The following is an 18102-nucleotide window of genomic DNA, read 5'->3' as shown; positions in this document are numbered from 1 at the left end:
TGTATCGTCTATGGTTCAAGTGTTTTGGTCCATGCATTCTGTATGCTTTGATTGCCAATATGGAATAAATTTTCTTGCTCTTTTGCTCAGAAGCACTCCTTATTAGTTAATCTTTTCTTGCTCTTTTGATTACCAAGAATCTACTTTGTATACTATTTGTTTTTATTCTTATGTAAAAATACACTCACAAAAGACGATGGCAGGCCAGGCAGAGGTTGGATTGGCAATTATGAGATGGGCTCAGATATCATGTTGGAGCATCGGTAGTAACTCGGCAGATGAGTTAGATACTGTGAAGCTTATATTGGCCAACTCACCTGTACTGAAGCACATGAGGACATACTTATATTAGTTATATGTTGTCAGGTTTGAGATAAGCTACTTTTGAAGATCATAAATTACAACTGTCGACAACTATGAGATACAGCTCAACAATCTATATAAACCTATACCAAACTCGACCCATTGCTATCCAGCCAGTCACTAGAAACAACAAAATAAAAGTACTGGAATCTGCGAACGACTCTTAGTAGACTTTTGTCAACAGAAAATGTACTAAATAATATTATTTTCAAGATAAAAACTGTTTTAAACACACACTTGTTCTTACAGTGACTACTGTAAAACTAACAATTTACGGACTTATCAACTTGTCAACTTTGACATTCATTGACCTCGACAGAAACTTCATGCAAATCGGAGGATTAACACGAGCCAAAGCCAATATCGAACTAGGTAAAGTCCAGATTCCATCACCACAAATCAAACCCGAAGCAACCGCAGGCCCGAACGCAGCAGCCTTTGCCTTGTTCACCTTAGACCAAACAAACAATATCAAACTCCCAACACACATATCGATAGCAAAATAACCACCTATATAGAACGGGATCGCCATTGCCATTGGAATCGGAATAAACTGAGCCCGCTTTTTCCCCACCAAGTCCCGTATCCCATTCACAAGGATCGCGAACCCGAAGAATATATAACAAAGCATGAGGCACTTGTCGGTAATGTTGAGAACCCTTCGACTCCCAAAATCGCCATGTTTCGGTAAATGAGTGCGTATGGCGCAGGGTACTCAGAACCCTGAAGTCCAAACTTGTCAAATGCCTTGTAAAAGAGCCAGAACACACACGGGGAGATGATGCAACCCATTGCGGTCCCGATCACTTGGCTCACGAACATGGACCGGGGTGAAGCCAAGGTCATGTAACCGGTCTTGAAGTCCTGGGTTAAGTCAGATGCTGTTGAAACAATATTCATCATGACCCCGCATGCTGCTAACCCGGCTAACACACCCCCGTTTGACCCACCGGCCCACGCTCCGATCACGAAGATCGCAAGCTTCCCGTATGTCGATGCTAATGACCAGTCGGTGAGCCCACATCCATACGCGTTACAGAAGGCTAACACAGGGGCAAATACATAAATAGCAGCAATGTAGTACCACTTGAGCGGGTGGAAGATGTGGGGGAGAGTAATAATTGAAACGATAGCAATCGCTAGATACCCGACTATCGCAATCCAGTTAGGAATCTGATCCTTTAGAAATAATCGGGTCCGTCTTTCGTCATCATATGACAAGGACGGAAGATCAGGGGATGAATTACCAGTAACAGGTTCTCCTTTGGTTTTCTTATCATTAAACTGGCGATATAAGCCCGTTAAGGTGTAACTGAGGACCTTTATGAAGTTGTACAGCCCGTCACCTAGGATCATGGCTATGCCGATAAACACCTGCATTTAACTACATTATGTTAAAAACCAGTAAAAACAGAAACTAGAAAATAATATTGCGACTTACCCTGTAGCCTTGCAGGCCATGGAGACTGCTTGACTTAAGATCTGCCGAGAACCAATCGCCTTTCTTTTCGTTTATGAGAGGCCACATTATGCCCCATGAAAGTATCGCCCCGACCAGTAATGATATGTTAATAAGATACGGGCAGATCATACCGACACCAACATAAGTTGCTGAAAAGTCGAAAAAGAACCTGCATTTGACACAAATGTATCATCAATCATTTGTTACTAGAAAAGCGAAGGATAATAAATGAATGCTGCACATACTTGTTTTCGTAGGCCTTAAGACCGAGTGTGGGGAAGCTTGCAAATCCACAGTCGTTTCCACCCGTAAAGAACCACTGAAAGAAGCCCCATAGGAAACTCATGGAGAAGAATTTCCCTAAAGTTCTGACTTGCTTCTTGGCTAACTTAGCACCCTGGGGGGTGTGGAAACTATTGATGAGGTGAGCGGTTGCGGTCCCACTTGGATAAATGAGTTTGAAGTCGATTATCATGATCTGCAGCAAGTAAAGATTGGTTATATTTGATAGATAAACGGTCCAAACGGACCTGGCTAGTGTTGGAAACGAAAGGATACCTTGCGAAGAGGGACAACCGAAAAGAGTCCAAGGAAACTAACAACGAAAAGAAATCCAATCATCCATGCAAGTGAAGGGTTCTTGATGTTCTGTTCAAAGTTTGCTTCATTTGATTGTTTTGCAATAACTTCACTCATCCCAAACAGGTAACTACCAAACCCTCCTGTCAATCATAAACATTGAAGAAACGTGGATCTACTCACTGGTAGCAGATCTACTTTCCTCGGGTGTGATTAAACTATTTCACCGATGGTTCTTCTGGATCCGAGTTCTTCCACCTACAAAATGAACAGCGCCGTTACTTACCCCTCAGAAAGGGACAGAGGGGTCCTCTTTGGGGTAACCCTCCGGCGTGAGAATCAGTATCTTTTGGAGAAGATAATAATGTTGTATGTAAGTGAATCTCAAGAGTATTGCTGAATCGCTGAATACCCTTGATGATGTGACTGTGTGTCTTTCTGTAACTGACTGTGAGTGAATATGATTCAATATGATTGAATGTGATATCACTGCTTGTAACTGTCAATGATTGAGTGTGAATGAATGTGTCATCAAAGTGGAGTTGATGCTGTATTTATAGTGCTAGGGTTTCCACTGGTTGGGCTCAGCCTCGTTGGCCTCCTCCAACCGCACTGCGCCATGTGTCCTCTGGGACACCTGGCGCTTTCTCGTTGGTTGTAATCATGTGGTAGCACATGTGTCATGCTGAGTTGTCGACCTTTCATTTGGCAGCTGTCAACATCAGCATATTCTTACTCCTTAAAAAGATGCCTTCTAGAAGATTGTCTGACGTGCACAATCAAGGTTGCCCTAACCCTGATTTGGATAAGGACGAGGTTGATTATGTGCACGTGTGATATGCGCCCATCCTGAGGATGCGCGAAGTCTTCTTTTTATTCTCACGCGCAGATATTTCATGCGCAGGTGTGATATGCACGAGCGTGTGATATGCGCCGCGCGCTGGTGCGCCACGCGCAATTGTGACGCGCGAGCATATGTGATGTGCAAGAGCATGCGATATGCGCCGCGCGCATATGTGATGCGCGAGCATATGATGCCTGAGCATGTTTTGTATGCGCCATGCGCCTGGGTTTTGGCTTTGTGCCTTCATAATGTCTTTATCTTGCGGGTTGACCCGGCTTGCTTGGTGTTGAGGCGGGTACATACCTCTTCAAGCCCCCCCAGTCTAATGTGTGTCTTATCTCGCGCGAGCGTGGTGAGATAGATATTAGACTCACTGAATTGTCCTTTTATAGGGGGTTTTGTCGTTTTCCTGGTTGTTTCCATCATCGCGCGAAGTTCTATCCACTTTGTTGAAAACCAAAGGTCCAAACACGTGGTTGGTTGGTGGTGACGTGCGCCGTAAACGTGTCAGAGGTTTCGTGTGCTCGAGGTGCTACAGTTGGCTTTCACGTCCCCTCACAGCTGTCCTGAACACGTGTTGCACTCGCATTGGTTAGTACCTGCGAGTGGGGGCGCGTCACTGTGCCGTGGCAGGTCGGTTACAATTTTATGTCCCCTCACACAGCTGTTAGGGACACGTGTCATTCCTTCGTTGGCTTGCACCTGCGAGTGGGGGCGCGTGGAATCCGATCAGCTGCCACATTTCTCTCTCCTGGTCCTATAAAAGCAGGCCCCTAGAAAATTTTGTATCCTCATCTTTATTGTTGTTCAAATTCGAATTCCTGCTTTCACATTCTGATTTGATTGTTTACATCGATTCGAATCCTCGATTATCGGCTATTACAGTTGTATGTCTGATAGTTCATACTCGTCTAGCCCTTCAATCACCTCCGTTGCCTCTCGAAGACGCCGTGTGAAATCTGTGGTGATGTCGACATTGAAGCAAAAAGGAAAGGGGAAGAAGGTTGTTGAAACCACATCGGAGGAAGTAGGGAGGACCAAGGCCACCAAAAGGTGGAATGAAATCCCCTGCAAATTGAAGCAGGCCGATCTCGACAACCTCATCGCCTCTCAGGGGTTTCCCACCCTGTTTGGCTGCATGTTGCCTAGGTCCGGGCAAACGGCGGCGGACCCGCCTGCCGGCTATATATCCCTATATAGCCACTTTTTCACCCACTGCAACCTTCGTCTCCCGATGACAAGGTTTGTGGGTGCACTGTTGAAGTTCTATGGGATTCACATATCCCAAGTCCATCCGTTTGGACTCGTGCGCGTGACTCACTTTGAGTTCATGTGCAAATCCCAGCGCGAGGAACCCACTCCTCGGCGCTTTCAATATTTTTATAAGGCCAAGATCCAAGACAATTGGATCTCTTTTATTCCTCGCAGTCAGAAGGTGAAGTGCTCCACTGTTTCATTCAAGAGCCTTCATGACTGGTCTGAGAGGTTTTTTTACATTAAGGCCGGTGTGATCCCCATCCGTATGACCATGCGCTCTATCACTTCTGCGCCTGCGGATGAGGATGTCCTCAAGAACCCAACTGGCGCATGGGTTAAAAAGCTGACCGCCGAACCATCCCCCGCGAAGAAAATTTGCGAGGAGGCGCTGGTTGGGGTCGGCATGAGCAGGCTCTGGGCCGACAGCGCGCTTGAGCCCGTTATCCAAGTCGACGGGTTGTGTAAGTGTTTTTGTTTTTTTTTTTTTTTTTTTTTTTTTTTTTTTTTTTTTTTTTTGTTGTTGCGCGAACATCGTTCTTTTGCTGATATCATTTAACTTGTCTTTGCGCAGTCACCAAGGATTACATCCTTGCCGCTTATGATGAACATGTGGAGGGCGGCTCCGTCGAACTTGGCGTTGGGGAGGTTGGTTTCCCGGATCGCTTCGATGACATGTTCATCCCAGTGGATCTGGATTTTGACTTTGACGGTGACGCGCCTGGTAAGCCTTCGCAATCCTGCTCATTCCTTTAGAATACCCAAGTTTATTAACAGTTCTGTCGCTTGTTTTTGTAGATGCGCTTGAAAACTACGAGCTAGAGCTCGCGGAAGAGGAGGAGGAGGAAGAGGAGGTGCCTCTACTAAAGCGCAAAGCTAAGGGGAAATCTGGCGCAGGGGCCAGTAAGAAACAGAAGAAAGAGGACACCCCTGTCGCTCATCCCCATGCTCAAACGAAGAGACCTAAGGAAACCACAAAGGTTTCTTTAAGTTCTCTGCCTGTGAGAGTGGGCAGACCTCCTGTCCACTTGAGGTATGGTGCCGTCGCCTCCTCCGTTCGCGCTGCTGAAGAGAGAAGCCGCGCCGCGCCTGCAACCGGTATACTTTGCTTATCTTCATCTGACTGAGTTATTATTAAACCGTTGGTTATTTGAATGATTGCAGAGCCGGCGACGGTAACAGATCAGCCGCAGGCGCCACAAGGTGCTACGGCTGCGCCGGGGACTCCATCGAAGTCCCCTGTTCTACCCTCTGAAAAGGGTAGAATGAATTTTATGGCGATGTTCGACGCGCGAACAGAGTTGCGCCAAGGTAAGTGTTGCACATTTGTCTTCTGAATTTTTCCTTTTGGACTTAGTCATAAACCATTCCTTGTTTATTTGTTCATAGGAGTTGTAGCTGGTACAACAGTTGCTGATGATACTCCTGGCGCAGCTGCCGGCGCCGCTGGTTCTGGTCCTGCTCCTGCTAGTGCTGAGTCTCCCCTTGTTGGGATAACCAAGGAGCAGGAAACGGTGTTGCGCGCCGAACTGGCGGCGTCGAGACCTCCTTCGCCTCCTCCTGCACGTAGCCCTCCCCGCGAGGCTGGTTTGGAGCCTTCCAGGTCGCAGCAGAAGAGGCCTGTTGAAGGAGACGAGGAGGACGAGGGGGTTCAAGGTGAAGACTCCTTAGGAGATCGCGCCAGCCCTGCGATGCCGCAAGTGTTCGCAGCGCAGACCTCTGGTGGGGCTGGCGCTGACTTTCCTGCTTCATCCCCGCAGGTATGTATTGATTTGTTGGTCCGCTGCGCGTATCTCCCTATAAGTATGTTTTATGACTTAGAACTTTTCTTACATTTTTGCAGGAAGGTGACCACGTTTACCGCCCGAGATGGAATATTAATGAAGAAAGTTCCTTTCAATCCATGGGCGTATGCGAGGACTTCTGGGCTCATGCCGTGCCTCCTACTGAAAGGAGGTATCAAGAGGAGCGCACTCGCGCGGACTTGCTGAACGACCATGTTTTCGCTGGGTCGGCTTTTTTCGCTGCTTCCCAAGAGCTTCGTCGTGATTATATTAAAGTACGCGACGCTCTTGTGGAAGCCCAGCGAGAGGCTAAGGTGGCCGCCTGGAACCTGTCTGATGCTCGCGCGCGAGCTGAGAAACTCCAGGCGGAGCTCAGTGAAAACCGAGCAAGTGCCAACACCGCATACATCAAGCGCGGGCATGAGCTCCAGGCTGCGCGGGAGAAGCAGCAGTTGGCGGAGGCCGAAGTTGCCAAGTACGCGCGCAGAGTGCGTGTCTTGGAACAGCAGGCCGAGGCGCGTGACCAAGCTATCATCAAGAGTATTACTGAGAAATCATCGTTGGAGAGCGAGGTTGCGCGCCTGAAAAGGGATTTGGCGGCCGCGCAGGCCGATAGAGATGAGGCCTTGGCCACGGCGGCGTCCAGCCAGGAAGCACTTGGTGCTGCGCAGGCGGAGAAAGAAAAAATTTTGGCGGCAGCAGCGTCTGACAAGGAGGAACTAAAAAAGGCTAAGGAAACTGTTGAGTTATTAAACTCTCAGGTTCCTGCCCTCGAGACGTCTGTTGCTGGCCTCGCGCAGGATCGCCAATGGCTGGTGTCACAGGGCATGGCTCGCTGCGCTTTGGCGATGAAATATTCCGCCGAGTTTCAAGCCCTTGTGATGGACTGCAATGCCGCCGCGCGTTTGGTGGGCCGAGCTGAAGGGTTTACGGATGGGTATGAGTATGGCATGTTGAGGAAGAACCCATCCGAGTACCCTTACAAGTTCGATGCGGCCTGCGCGGACATGGCCGCGGTGGGGGAAAAGTATATGAATACTCCCATCCCCATCCTTATGCAGGTACCTTGATCTTAATGAGTTTTACTTTACTAACTTTTCTAAGTGTTTGTACTCATTACTTTTCTAATGATTTACAGATAGCTGCGCTTGCTGACCAGCCCGACCTCGGCGCACTAAAGAAGTTGCTTGATGATTGCGAGAGGGCTGGTGGCGATGATGGTGGCGCGGGGGATGTTGCCCCTGCCAGCGGCTCTGGCGCGGCGAAAGAATCTGCTCGTGACACCGTTGTGATCGAAGACTCCAATGAGGAGGAAGAACTTGACTATGGTCAGTTCGGAGATGAAGAGCAGACCGCGCCAGATGCTGCGCGAGATGATGAGGATGATGAAGCGGCTGACGTCGACGTGGAGACTTGAGAAGCCCTTCATCAAATTTTGTATATTTATCTTTTATACTTGTAGTTTGTAACTCATCATACTTGTAAATTTCGATCCAATGAAATGAAACTTGTTATCTCCTTTTCGTATCTTGCGCATTTCCATTCATCTCTTCATGTTTGGTTGTATAGATATAAGATATGCTTGAACGTTAAAATAAGAACAAGGTTGTAAGGAAATTATTCACTTAACCTCTGTTCTATTTTGTTTGTGGCTCTCGCAGTATCTTGCTCATGCTGACATGCACGCTAATTTTTCGTTATTTCTTTTTCGCGCGTTGGTGTCACGCGGTATGGAAGTATGAGTTTAGCCATTACATGTCAGCTTGTGTTACTCAGATATCCACTATGGTTCCGCGCGCGGCCTCGACCTGAGACCTTAACATGATATGGCATGTACTTTGCCTTAGTTTTGTTTAAGGATTTTTATGATCAGGCTGCGCGGGGTGTAAGATGGATGTATGTGAGTGTTTTGAGCTAAGGCTCTTTGTTTTGGGCTAAGGCCCTGACGATTTTAGAGTTAAGACTCATTAACGTGTTTGAGCTAAGGCTCGTAATTTTGGGCTAAGGCCCTGACGTTTTAGAGTTAAGACTCGTTAACGCGTTTGAGCTAAGGCTCGCGCATGTATGTTTTACTTCGCTTTATTTTGTTTTGAAGTCAATATAGTGTTGTCATATTGTTCCAATTTAATAAAGGAAGTGTGAAACATGTATGCAAAGGTAAGAGAACCAATATTGAAAGATAGCGCGACAAATATTGAAAGATAGCGCGAATCATCATTGATGATGGCTTAAAAGCCTTGATTACAAATTTGAACTTTTTACATGAAGCATTTTCTAAGTTGTGCCGCGTTCCACGCGCGCGGTATCTTTTTTCCGTTCAAATCTTTTAAAGCGTACGCGCCTTTCCCCAGATCTTCTGAAATTTGATAAGGTCCCTCCCAATTGGGGGACATTTTTCCTGGGGGTATTGCGCGACTAGCTTCATTGTTTCGAAGGACAAAATCATTTTTCTTGAAGTGGCACTCTTTAACGCGCTGATTATAATATTTTTCCAGCTTTTTCTTGTATCTGGCTTCATTAATGATAGCCGCTTCTCTGCGCCCTTCAAGCAAGTTAAGGTCCAACCTTCTATCGCGGTCGTTATCAGTTTTGCCCATCATGAGTACCCTATGGGATGGGCATCCAATTTCCGCTGGGATCATAGCCTCTGTCCCATAGGTTAGGCTGAACGGGGATTCGCCATTGCTAGTTTTGCTTAATGTCCTGTGCGCCCACAGGACATTAGGTAACTCTTCGACCCAAGAATGGGATTCTCCCTCCAATCTTTTCTTCAGCCCATTTAGCAAACTTTGATTCGCGCGCTCCACTTGGCCATTCCCTTGAGGATGGTAGACGGACGTGAAGATTTGGTTGATGTGCAATTCTTTGAGCCAGCTTGATATCTTCCTGTCAGTGAATTGTTTGCCATTGTCGCTCACAATTTCCAGAGGAAGGCCAAAACGACAAATGATGTGGCTCCAGATGAATTGCTTCATCGCCTCAGCTGTGATTTTTGCTAGTGGCTTGGCTTCAACCCATTTTGTGAAATAGTCTATCGCCACTACCAAAAATTTCACCCGCCCTTGCGCTTGCGGCAGGGGCCCCACAATATCAATGGCCCATTTGTGGAAAGGCCATGCTGAGGTGACTGGAATCAAGTTGTTTTTTGGACGCATGGTGTTTGGCGCGTAGCTCTGACATGCCTTGCATTTTTGGATTTCTTTTAGCGCATCCAAGTACATGCCTGGCCAATAGTAGCCCGAGCTCATCGCCTTGGTAACCACCATGCGCGGACCAGCGTGAATTCCACAGATTCCTTCATGAATCTCCCTAATCACATAGCTTGCTTCTTCCGCATCCAGGCATTTCATGAGCGGTCCAAGATAAGAGCGCCGATACACTGTACCATCAAGTAGTTCATAGTTCTGCGCCTTGTGTCTTATCTTTCTCGCCTGTGCGCGATCATCCGGTAACTTCCCCTCTTTCAGGAATTCCATTATTGGAGTTATCCAGGATGAAGGAGTTGTATGAATTACCAGGACCGATTGCGTTTGCACTGACGGGCTGCTCATTATTTCCACCCTGACATCTTTGCCAAAGTGATCAAAATTAGTTGATGCCATTTTACTCAACGCGTCTGCGGACTTGTTTTCGCTTCGCGAGATGTGTATGATTCTGAAGAAGTCAAACTGCTCAACGAGCTTTTTTGCCTGCTCTAGATACAGAGGCATTGTGTTCTCCTTGGCGTCATATAGGCCGTTGACCTGAGCAGCTACCAAGTAAGAATCAACATGCGCCTCTAGTCTTTTAACCCCAAACTTGCGCGCGATGCGCAGACCAGCCAGCAGGGCTTCATACTCAGCCTCATTGTTGGTACTCTTGAAGTCCAACCTGATAGCATAAGTATATTCATGATTATCAGGGTCCACCAGTTTGAGACCTGCGCCAGACCCTTCGCTGTTGGAGGCTCCATCAGTGAATAGCCTCCAAACATCTTCTTCATCATTTGGTCGCGGAGGGTCTACCTCGCGCTGAGCTTCTTCAATCTTTCCCTCTGGGATTTCCGTGATGAAATCCGCCAAAACTTGACCCTTTATTGCTGGACGGGGCTTATAAGTGATCGTGTGTTCACCTAATTCCAGCGCCCACTTTGTCAGCCTTCCGGAGAGCGCGGGACGTCGCAAGACTTGCTGGATGTTGTAACCAGTCAGTACTTCAATAGGATGACCATTGAAATATCTATGTAGCTTGCGCGACGCGTGTGTTAGTGACAAAACTAATTTTTCCATGATGGAATAGCGCGTCTCAGGGTCTGTGAGCACTCGACTCACATAGTAAATTTGGCGTTTGGATCCCCTTGCGATCCACCAATAATACTGCGCCAATGGCGCGATCTCCAGCTGACAAGTACAATGTAAGGGTTTCGCCAGGAAGTGGGGCTGTGAGCGCGGGCAGCTTTATGAGACATTCTTTTATCTCATTGAAAGCTTGCTCAGCCTCAGGCGTCCACTTGAATTGGCTCTTCTTCAAACAGTTCCTCAAGGTGTTAACGAATGGAGTAGATTTGCTGGCGTGGTTCGCTAGGAACCTGTTGATTGACACCAATCTACCATTCAGCTTCTGAACCTCTTTCATGGTGGATGGTGAAGGCATGTCAAGGATGGCTTCCACCTTCTCAGGATTCACCTTGAAACCCTCCTTAGTGACCATTACACCAAGAAATTTCCCCTCTTCCGCGCCAAAAGTACATTTGCTCGGGTTGAGCTTCATGTTAACTTCCGTTAGGCGCTGAAGAGTTTCCTCGATGTCGTTGAGCATTTGTCTCTCCTCCCTGCTCTTGATCACCAAATCATCGACGTAGACTTCTAGATTTCTTCCGATTTGTTCACTGAAAACCGAATCCATAAGTCTCTGATAGGTTGCGCCCGCGTTCTTTAAACCAAAGGGCATTTTTGTGTAACAAAAAACACCCTTGTCGGTTCTGAAGGCCGTCTTGTCTTCATCCTGTGGTGCCATTTGAATCTGGTGATAGCCTTTGTAGGCATCCAGGAAACATTTGAGCTTGAATGGCGCCACGGAGTCCACCTTTGCGTCGATGTTTGGTAGTGGGTAACAGTCTTTCGGACATGCTTTGTTGAGGTCCTTGAAGTCAATACACATCCTCCATGACCCGTTGCTTTTCTTTACCATCACAGGATTGGCTACCCACGTCTGGTATCGGATCGGGCGGATAATGTTTGCGCGCAACAAGTCCTCAACTTGCTCATTCATGGCCTTCGCCTTTTCATCCCCCATGATTCTCTTCTTCTGAGCAATTGGCTCCACCGACTTGAACGTGTTAAGAGAGTGTTGCGCCAAGTCTCGCGGGACCCCAATCATATCGGAGTGTTGCCACGCGAAGACCGACATGTATTTTGTGAGCAACCTTTTCACTCTCAATCTCGTGTCGTCTGAGATGGTAGCGCCAATTGTGACCGTTTGGTCGGGGAATTTTGGGTTTAAAATCCACTTCTCTGGCGCATTGTCCGCCGTTGGAAGTTTCATTCTCCCTTCCCGCGGCGTGGTTGTCACTGCGCACAAATGATCGCGGTAAACAAATACTACGCCTGTTGGTGTAGGGATCCCCAATGCGCCGTGCGCTGGCGATGGTACAGCATTAAATTGGGCAATTGTTCCCCTACCCAGGATCATATTGTGGCATGATGTGGTGGGCAAGACCAAGAAGTTGACAACTTCGGCTCGCTTGTGCTCATCATCCCCCATAGTTAGTTCAAACTGAATCTGGCCTAGGGGATGTATGATTTCATTTGAGACACCACAGATTGGTGCGTTCACAATTTCGAGCCGAGCTTGGTCTGCCGGGTCTAACTTTCTGAAACACTGCTCATACATAATGTCAGATTCGCTTCCAGTGTCCACCAGGACCTTTGACACTTCGTAATGAGCAATGTGTGTGGTAATGACGAGAGGACTGCTTATTGAAGGGCCTCCCCTGATTCTTGGGAAGATGACTTGCTGCTCGCGCCAATCTCCGTGAATTTGCGCGCTTCTCTTTCTTGACGTCTGCCCTTGTCGTCCCCCCTCAGCCACACAGATTCTTTTGTACTTCTTGCTGGCAGAGGCTCCCTCCGGTTGCTCATCTTCTATTCTTTGGTTTTTCACCAAGTGAGCCAGCCTGCCAGACTTTACATCCTTCTCGATCGCATCCTTTAAGTGATGGCATGCGTCGGTGTTGTGGCCCGGGGACCTGTGAAATTCACAATATTTACCACTGTTTTGCGGCCCCTTGTAGTGTAGTTGCTTGGGAGGCTTGAATTGGACATTCTCAGTACTTAACACCTGTGAAGGTGTTTTAGTGAGGGGAGTCCATATTCTTGGCAGAGGTCTGCTAGGATCTCTGCCGCCCTCCCTCTTGTCACCCTCCCCGTGTTTACGAGCATCCTTTTGGGGCTGGGGTGAGCTTGGTTGCGCTTGTTTTTCCGCGGAAGAAAAACTTGTTGGCTGCAACCTGGACCATACAGAGTTCTGTTTGGCCCTCTTCTCTTTGCTGCGCGGTGATTCAGCCTGATGCGCTCTTTCTCTTGCCCTATCTTGGGCAATCTGTTTCTCATTTCTCGCGAAAACTCGCGATGCCTCCATTAACTTGGCCCACGTGGTGGGCATACCATCTTTGCTTACGAGAGCTCGTCGTAACTGATCACTGCGCGCGCCTTGTATAAAGGCCACGCGCAGGAGCTGCTCAGTTATGCCCCCGATTGCCAGGGACTCCTGATTGAAACGAGTGATGTAATCTTCAATCGTTTCATCATTCCTGCGGATGCAGTGCATGATGTCATCAGGATCGCGCGTGTGCCTGCGCTGCTGTACGAAGTGGGCCTGGAACTTTTCTAATAGTTCCTCGAACCCATCAATTTGCCCTGTCGGCAAGCTCTCGAACCATACTCGCGCTGCGCCCGTGAGGCAGCGGGCAAACATATGACACCATGTTGGCATCGTCCAGCTCTCTAGGTTTCCCGTGTTATAGAAACCTTGCAAAAAGTCATCTGGATCTGTCGTGCCATCATATTTCCCCAGACCACTTGGCATCTTGGTCTTGTGCTGGATGGGAGCCTGCGCGATGCGCGCAGTAAACTTTGAGTGTTTTACCAGGATGGCTGGTCTGTAGGGTGTGGTTACGTCCACTTGCCCTCTGACCGGTGGGCTGTATGGCATGTGCAAATCCGGATCTGCTCTGGCTCCTGGCGCCATGTTCACAGGCGCGCGGAGCTGCGAGCCTCCTGCATGAGTATCCCTTGTCTTTCTCATGCTATGCACCTCTTCATCACTGAACTCTGTGTGTGCAGTGTGAACAGAATGCCCTTCTTCCGGCGCGCGCGGCCTTTTTGTGGGCTGCTTCTCCATCGCTTGCCTTTGTGTTTGGTCGGCTAGCTTCTTCTGTTTGATCATTTCAGTGTACTTTTCCATCAGACGCCGCTGCTCATTTATGAGCCATTCATTCGGATCGTCTGCTTCATCTTCTGGACCCATTGGTCCCTTCAGCTTCGCGCCGGCCATATTTTGTAACGTGTGATCATCTGGAGGAGTTTCAGTCTGGCCGTGAGGGGTTGTGACGAAGGGACGGTTGCTGGTGGTACGCGTATAATCACGCGGAACCCTCAGAACCTGCTGTCCGTCGTTAACACCCTCACGTTCTATATCCTCCAGAGCTTGATCAACGTTACGAACTCCAGAAACCATGGTGATTGAATTTTTTAGATCTGGATGAGATCTGATTGCCGTTTGTAACAGTGGATGGCGCCAATGAAGAAACGTGGATCTACTCACTGGTAGCAGATCTACTTTCCTCGGGTGTGATTAAACTATTTCACCGATGGTTCTTCTGGATCCGAGTTCTTCCACCTACAAAATGAACAGCGCCGTTACTTACCCCTCAGAAAGGGACAGAGGGGTCCTCTTTGGGGTAACCCTCCGGCGTGAGAATCAGTATCTTTTGGAGAAGATAATAATGTTGTATGTAAGTGAATCTCAAGAGTATTGCTGAATCGCTGAATACCCTTGATGATGTGACTGTGTGTCTTTCTGTAACTGACTGTGAGTGAATATGATTCAATATGATTGAATGTGATATCACTGCTTGTAACTGTCAATGATTGAGTGTGAATGAATGTGTCATCAAAGTGGAGTTGATGCTGTATTTATAGTGCTAGGGTTTCCACTGGTTGGGCTCAGCCTCGTTGGCCTCCTCCAACCGCACTGCGCCATGTGTCCTCTGGGACACCTGGCGCTTTCTCGTTGGTTGTAATCATGTGGTAGCACATGTGTCATGCTGAGTTGTCGACCTTTCATTTGGCAGCTGTCAACATCAGCATATTCTTACTCCTTAAAAAGATGCCTTCTAGAAGATTGTCTGACGTGCACAATCAAGGTTGCCCTAACCCTGATTTGGATAAGGACGAGGTTGATTATGTGCACGTGTGATATGCGCCCATCCTGAGGATGCGCGAAGTCTTCTTTTTATTCTCACGCGCAGATATTTCATGCGCAGGTGTGATATGCACGAGCGTGTGATATGCGCCGCGCGCTGGTGCGCCACGCGCAATTGTGACGCGCGAGCATATGTGATGTGCAAGAGCATGCGATATGCGCCGCGCGCATATGTGATGCGCGAGCATATGATGCCTGAGCATGTTTTGTATGCGCCATGCGCCTGGGTTTTGGCTTTGTGCCTTCATAATGTCTTTATCTTGCGGGTTGACCCGGCTTGCTTGGTGTTGAGGCAGGTACATACCTCTTCAAACATGCATGTTGTTCATGATTCACATTAATAAAGGATTCATTGTAACATACACAAAAAACAAGCATAGTGTGGTTTTACAATCGGGTATCAAACTAGACTAATTAACTAATTGTCATCACTAATTTAACTAACGAGTGTTACTTTTAATTAAACCCAATGTACCTATTAAACCAAACATTTTTACTATTTATGTTATGACTGTAGCAAGATTTGTTTTAACACTTAAGGGAGTGTTTGGCTAAGCTTATTTTTTTTGCTTTTTGCTTTTTGGAGGGGCAAAATGTTCAAAATGCCCCTCCAAAAAAATAAAAAAACTTTAATTTGATGTTTTTAGGTGCTTTGGAGGGGCATTTTGGACATTTTGCCCGTCCAAAAAGCAAAAAGCAAAAAAAAAATAAAATCAGCCTTACATTCCATTTTTAGTAGTTTGACTTTCAGCAATTTATTATTATAATATATAATATATTCCATCTTTGTGTGCGTTTAAAGTAAGTAGATTTCAGCATGTTCACATTTCCAATTGCCAGCTCAGTATTCCGTTATACTAAGTCAAGAATCCGTACTCATAACTATACGTGAATCTTCAGTCACTAATTTGTATATTCTTGATACTGATAGTGACCATCCAAAAAAAGATATTATTTATTTTGGATGTATCAATAATTTGCAAGTTACAAGACACAACTTATTTTTAATTGCTTATTAAAGATAAAGGCAACAAAATGAGGATAAATAATTATTTAAGCTAACGTACTATTGAGTTTTAGAGCTAAATATCATCATATCTTCCTCAATCTTGAATTCACCTTATGTGTCAAAATGATAAAAGATTAATAATAATTATTATTATTATTATGATAACAGAGTAGACCTTGGAAAGTAAAATTTAAAAGTCAATTTGATAAAGTAAAGTGGACCACATGATCAAAACCCCTAATTTGATGGGACATAAACATAATACACGCCTAATTTGGTGGGACATATACCAACAAACAAACTTACATAAGGAAGCTAAAATATATAAAGAAACCGATAATAAATTCAAATTTTATAGTATACTTTATTATTAATTTCAGAAAAAACAAATATATCATAATAATTAAATTTGATTTACTTGAATATGGAACAATTATTAAATTAAGCAAGCAAGATAATAGAGATCACCATCGAATTAAATTAAATTGGCGCATGACGAATCACGTGATTAACAAATCACACAAAACTCGTGAACAAAGAATTCAAGAGCATGAGAGAAGCAGTGATCAATCAACCGAAAGTACCTGAGAAGGCGATGCCGGAGGAAGCAACGACGCAGGTCTGAATAACCGTGTTCTCCTGCCTGGTGAAGGGCTGCTTCAACAGACCGGACTTATCAAGGAACTTAGTCCACGTCTTGACGAAGAAGAAGCCGAGCAGACCGGCGGAGACGTTCAAGGAGGGGATGATACCGGTGGTGAGATTAAGCTTCATCACAATGAACGTGAACAGGATCCCCAGTATAAAGCTCACCACGAACGCACGAAGCGTCAGCTGCTTCTGCCACGGTGGCACCTTCTTGCTCTCGAAAATCCTCTCGACCGACTCCATCTCCGTGTTTGTATTCCTATTCGGATCATCTGATGCTCGCTCCGTCTCCATTAGCAGTGATGAAGGTATGAAAGACGTCAATGAAAGTAGACGTGATTGTGGTATAGAACGGAAGAAATATAATATAATATAATATAATATAATATAATATAATATAATATAATATAGTTGGTCAAATGACAGCTGGGATTTTGAAATCAATTGGTTGAATTCAATTTGGGGCGATTGGGTGATACGATACGATATGTTATATTTTGGGTAATTCTATTAGCAGATATAATTTTGTTACAGGAGATTGATTACTAGTAGGTGTTAAAAAGTAATAATGACCGACCATCTATTACATGTTTCTTTCATTTAAGTTATTAATAAATAACAAACTATAAATAGAATATCCCATACATATATTGTTTATTATCATGTGTACTAAGTTAGTAAACCGTGTACAATAAGAAATGGAAAAGAAATAACGTCAAGTAAATAAAAATGTTTACGATATGATTAATGATATGGATAATGGGAATGGTTGAAAAGAAAACTCTTTTTTGAAATGAGTACTCGAGAACTAATAAAAGCTCATAAAATTTAACTTAAATAAATGTTTTTAAACTTTCTTTCTATCATTCCTTTTGTATATTATTTCTTTCTATCAAAACTTAGAAAAAGTTAATAAAAAATATTGATCGTGATATTACATATATGTAATATTGTTGCAATGCATATATGTGATATTGTTGTATTAAATCTATCTAATATAACAATATTACATATATGTACTAAAAGACTATTAAATATATGTAATATGTCAAATATCGTGATCGATTTTTTCCTCAAAGATAACCTTATAATAAAATACATGGGGACTTAAAAAAATCAAATTTTGGTCAAGTTTTCGAGAGTTGTTTTATTATTTTTTAATCTATTTTTTCAAAAAAAAAACGTTATCTTATATCATTCCTCATCTATAGCATAAGCAAAAAAATAAAGAGATTCTTTAATTCTGATACTTAGTCAAAACAAACTATTTCTTTTCTTTTCAATTTCATCATACTCTAAAATGGCAATAATAAATATGTTTGAGCGTTCACATTTCATTCATATTTTTTTATCCTATAATTTAACTAAAATTCATACCATTTAAAATTTAATGTTTATATTTAAAAACTTTTCATAACCCATCTATCACTTTTATTTTTATCTTACTCACAAATAATTATTTTATTATATTTCTTGCTTTTATATAATTACAATAATTTAAAGAATGATAAATAACAACATTTTATAATTTAGAGGTGGAATAAGAAAATGGTGGATGAGATGAAATTAGTTTTAAGAAGTTTTTTTTTTAATTTAAAGATGGGAAAAAAATGATGAATATGATGACACCACTCTAAGAATTAGAGAAGCTCATAATTTAAGATGGCAGATAAATCCACTCAACCATTATATTGTT

The 18102-nt window shown here is 44.8% G+C and overlaps 1 pseudogene across 1 annotated transcript; it reads right to left on the bottom strand.

Moving 5' to 3' along the window:
- Positions 1 to 398: 398 nt before the first annotated feature.
- LOC143551308 (putative metal-nicotianamine transporter YSL7) lies at positions 399 to 16729 on the bottom strand (annotated as a pseudogene). Its single transcript, XR_013138476.1, has 5 exons — positions 16343 to 16729; positions 2384 to 2547; positions 2071 to 2303; positions 1805 to 1994; positions 399 to 1737 (listed from the first exon to the last, which is right to left on the bottom strand). The product of XR_013138476.1 is annotated as a putative metal-nicotianamine transporter YSL7 (transcript).
- Between the last annotated feature and the right edge of the window lie 1373 nt (positions 16730 to 18102).

This window comes from Bidens hawaiensis, unplaced genomic scaffold, assembly GCF_021521415.1.
Source record: "Bidens hawaiensis isolate Kalapana, Puna unplaced genomic scaffold, B.hawaiensis_p1.1 tig00016361_1, whole genome shotgun sequence".
Lineage (NCBI taxonomy): Eukaryota > Viridiplantae > Streptophyta > Magnoliopsida > Asterales > Asteraceae > Bidens > Bidens hawaiensis.
This window is presented reverse-complemented; position numbering and strand designations above follow the sequence as displayed.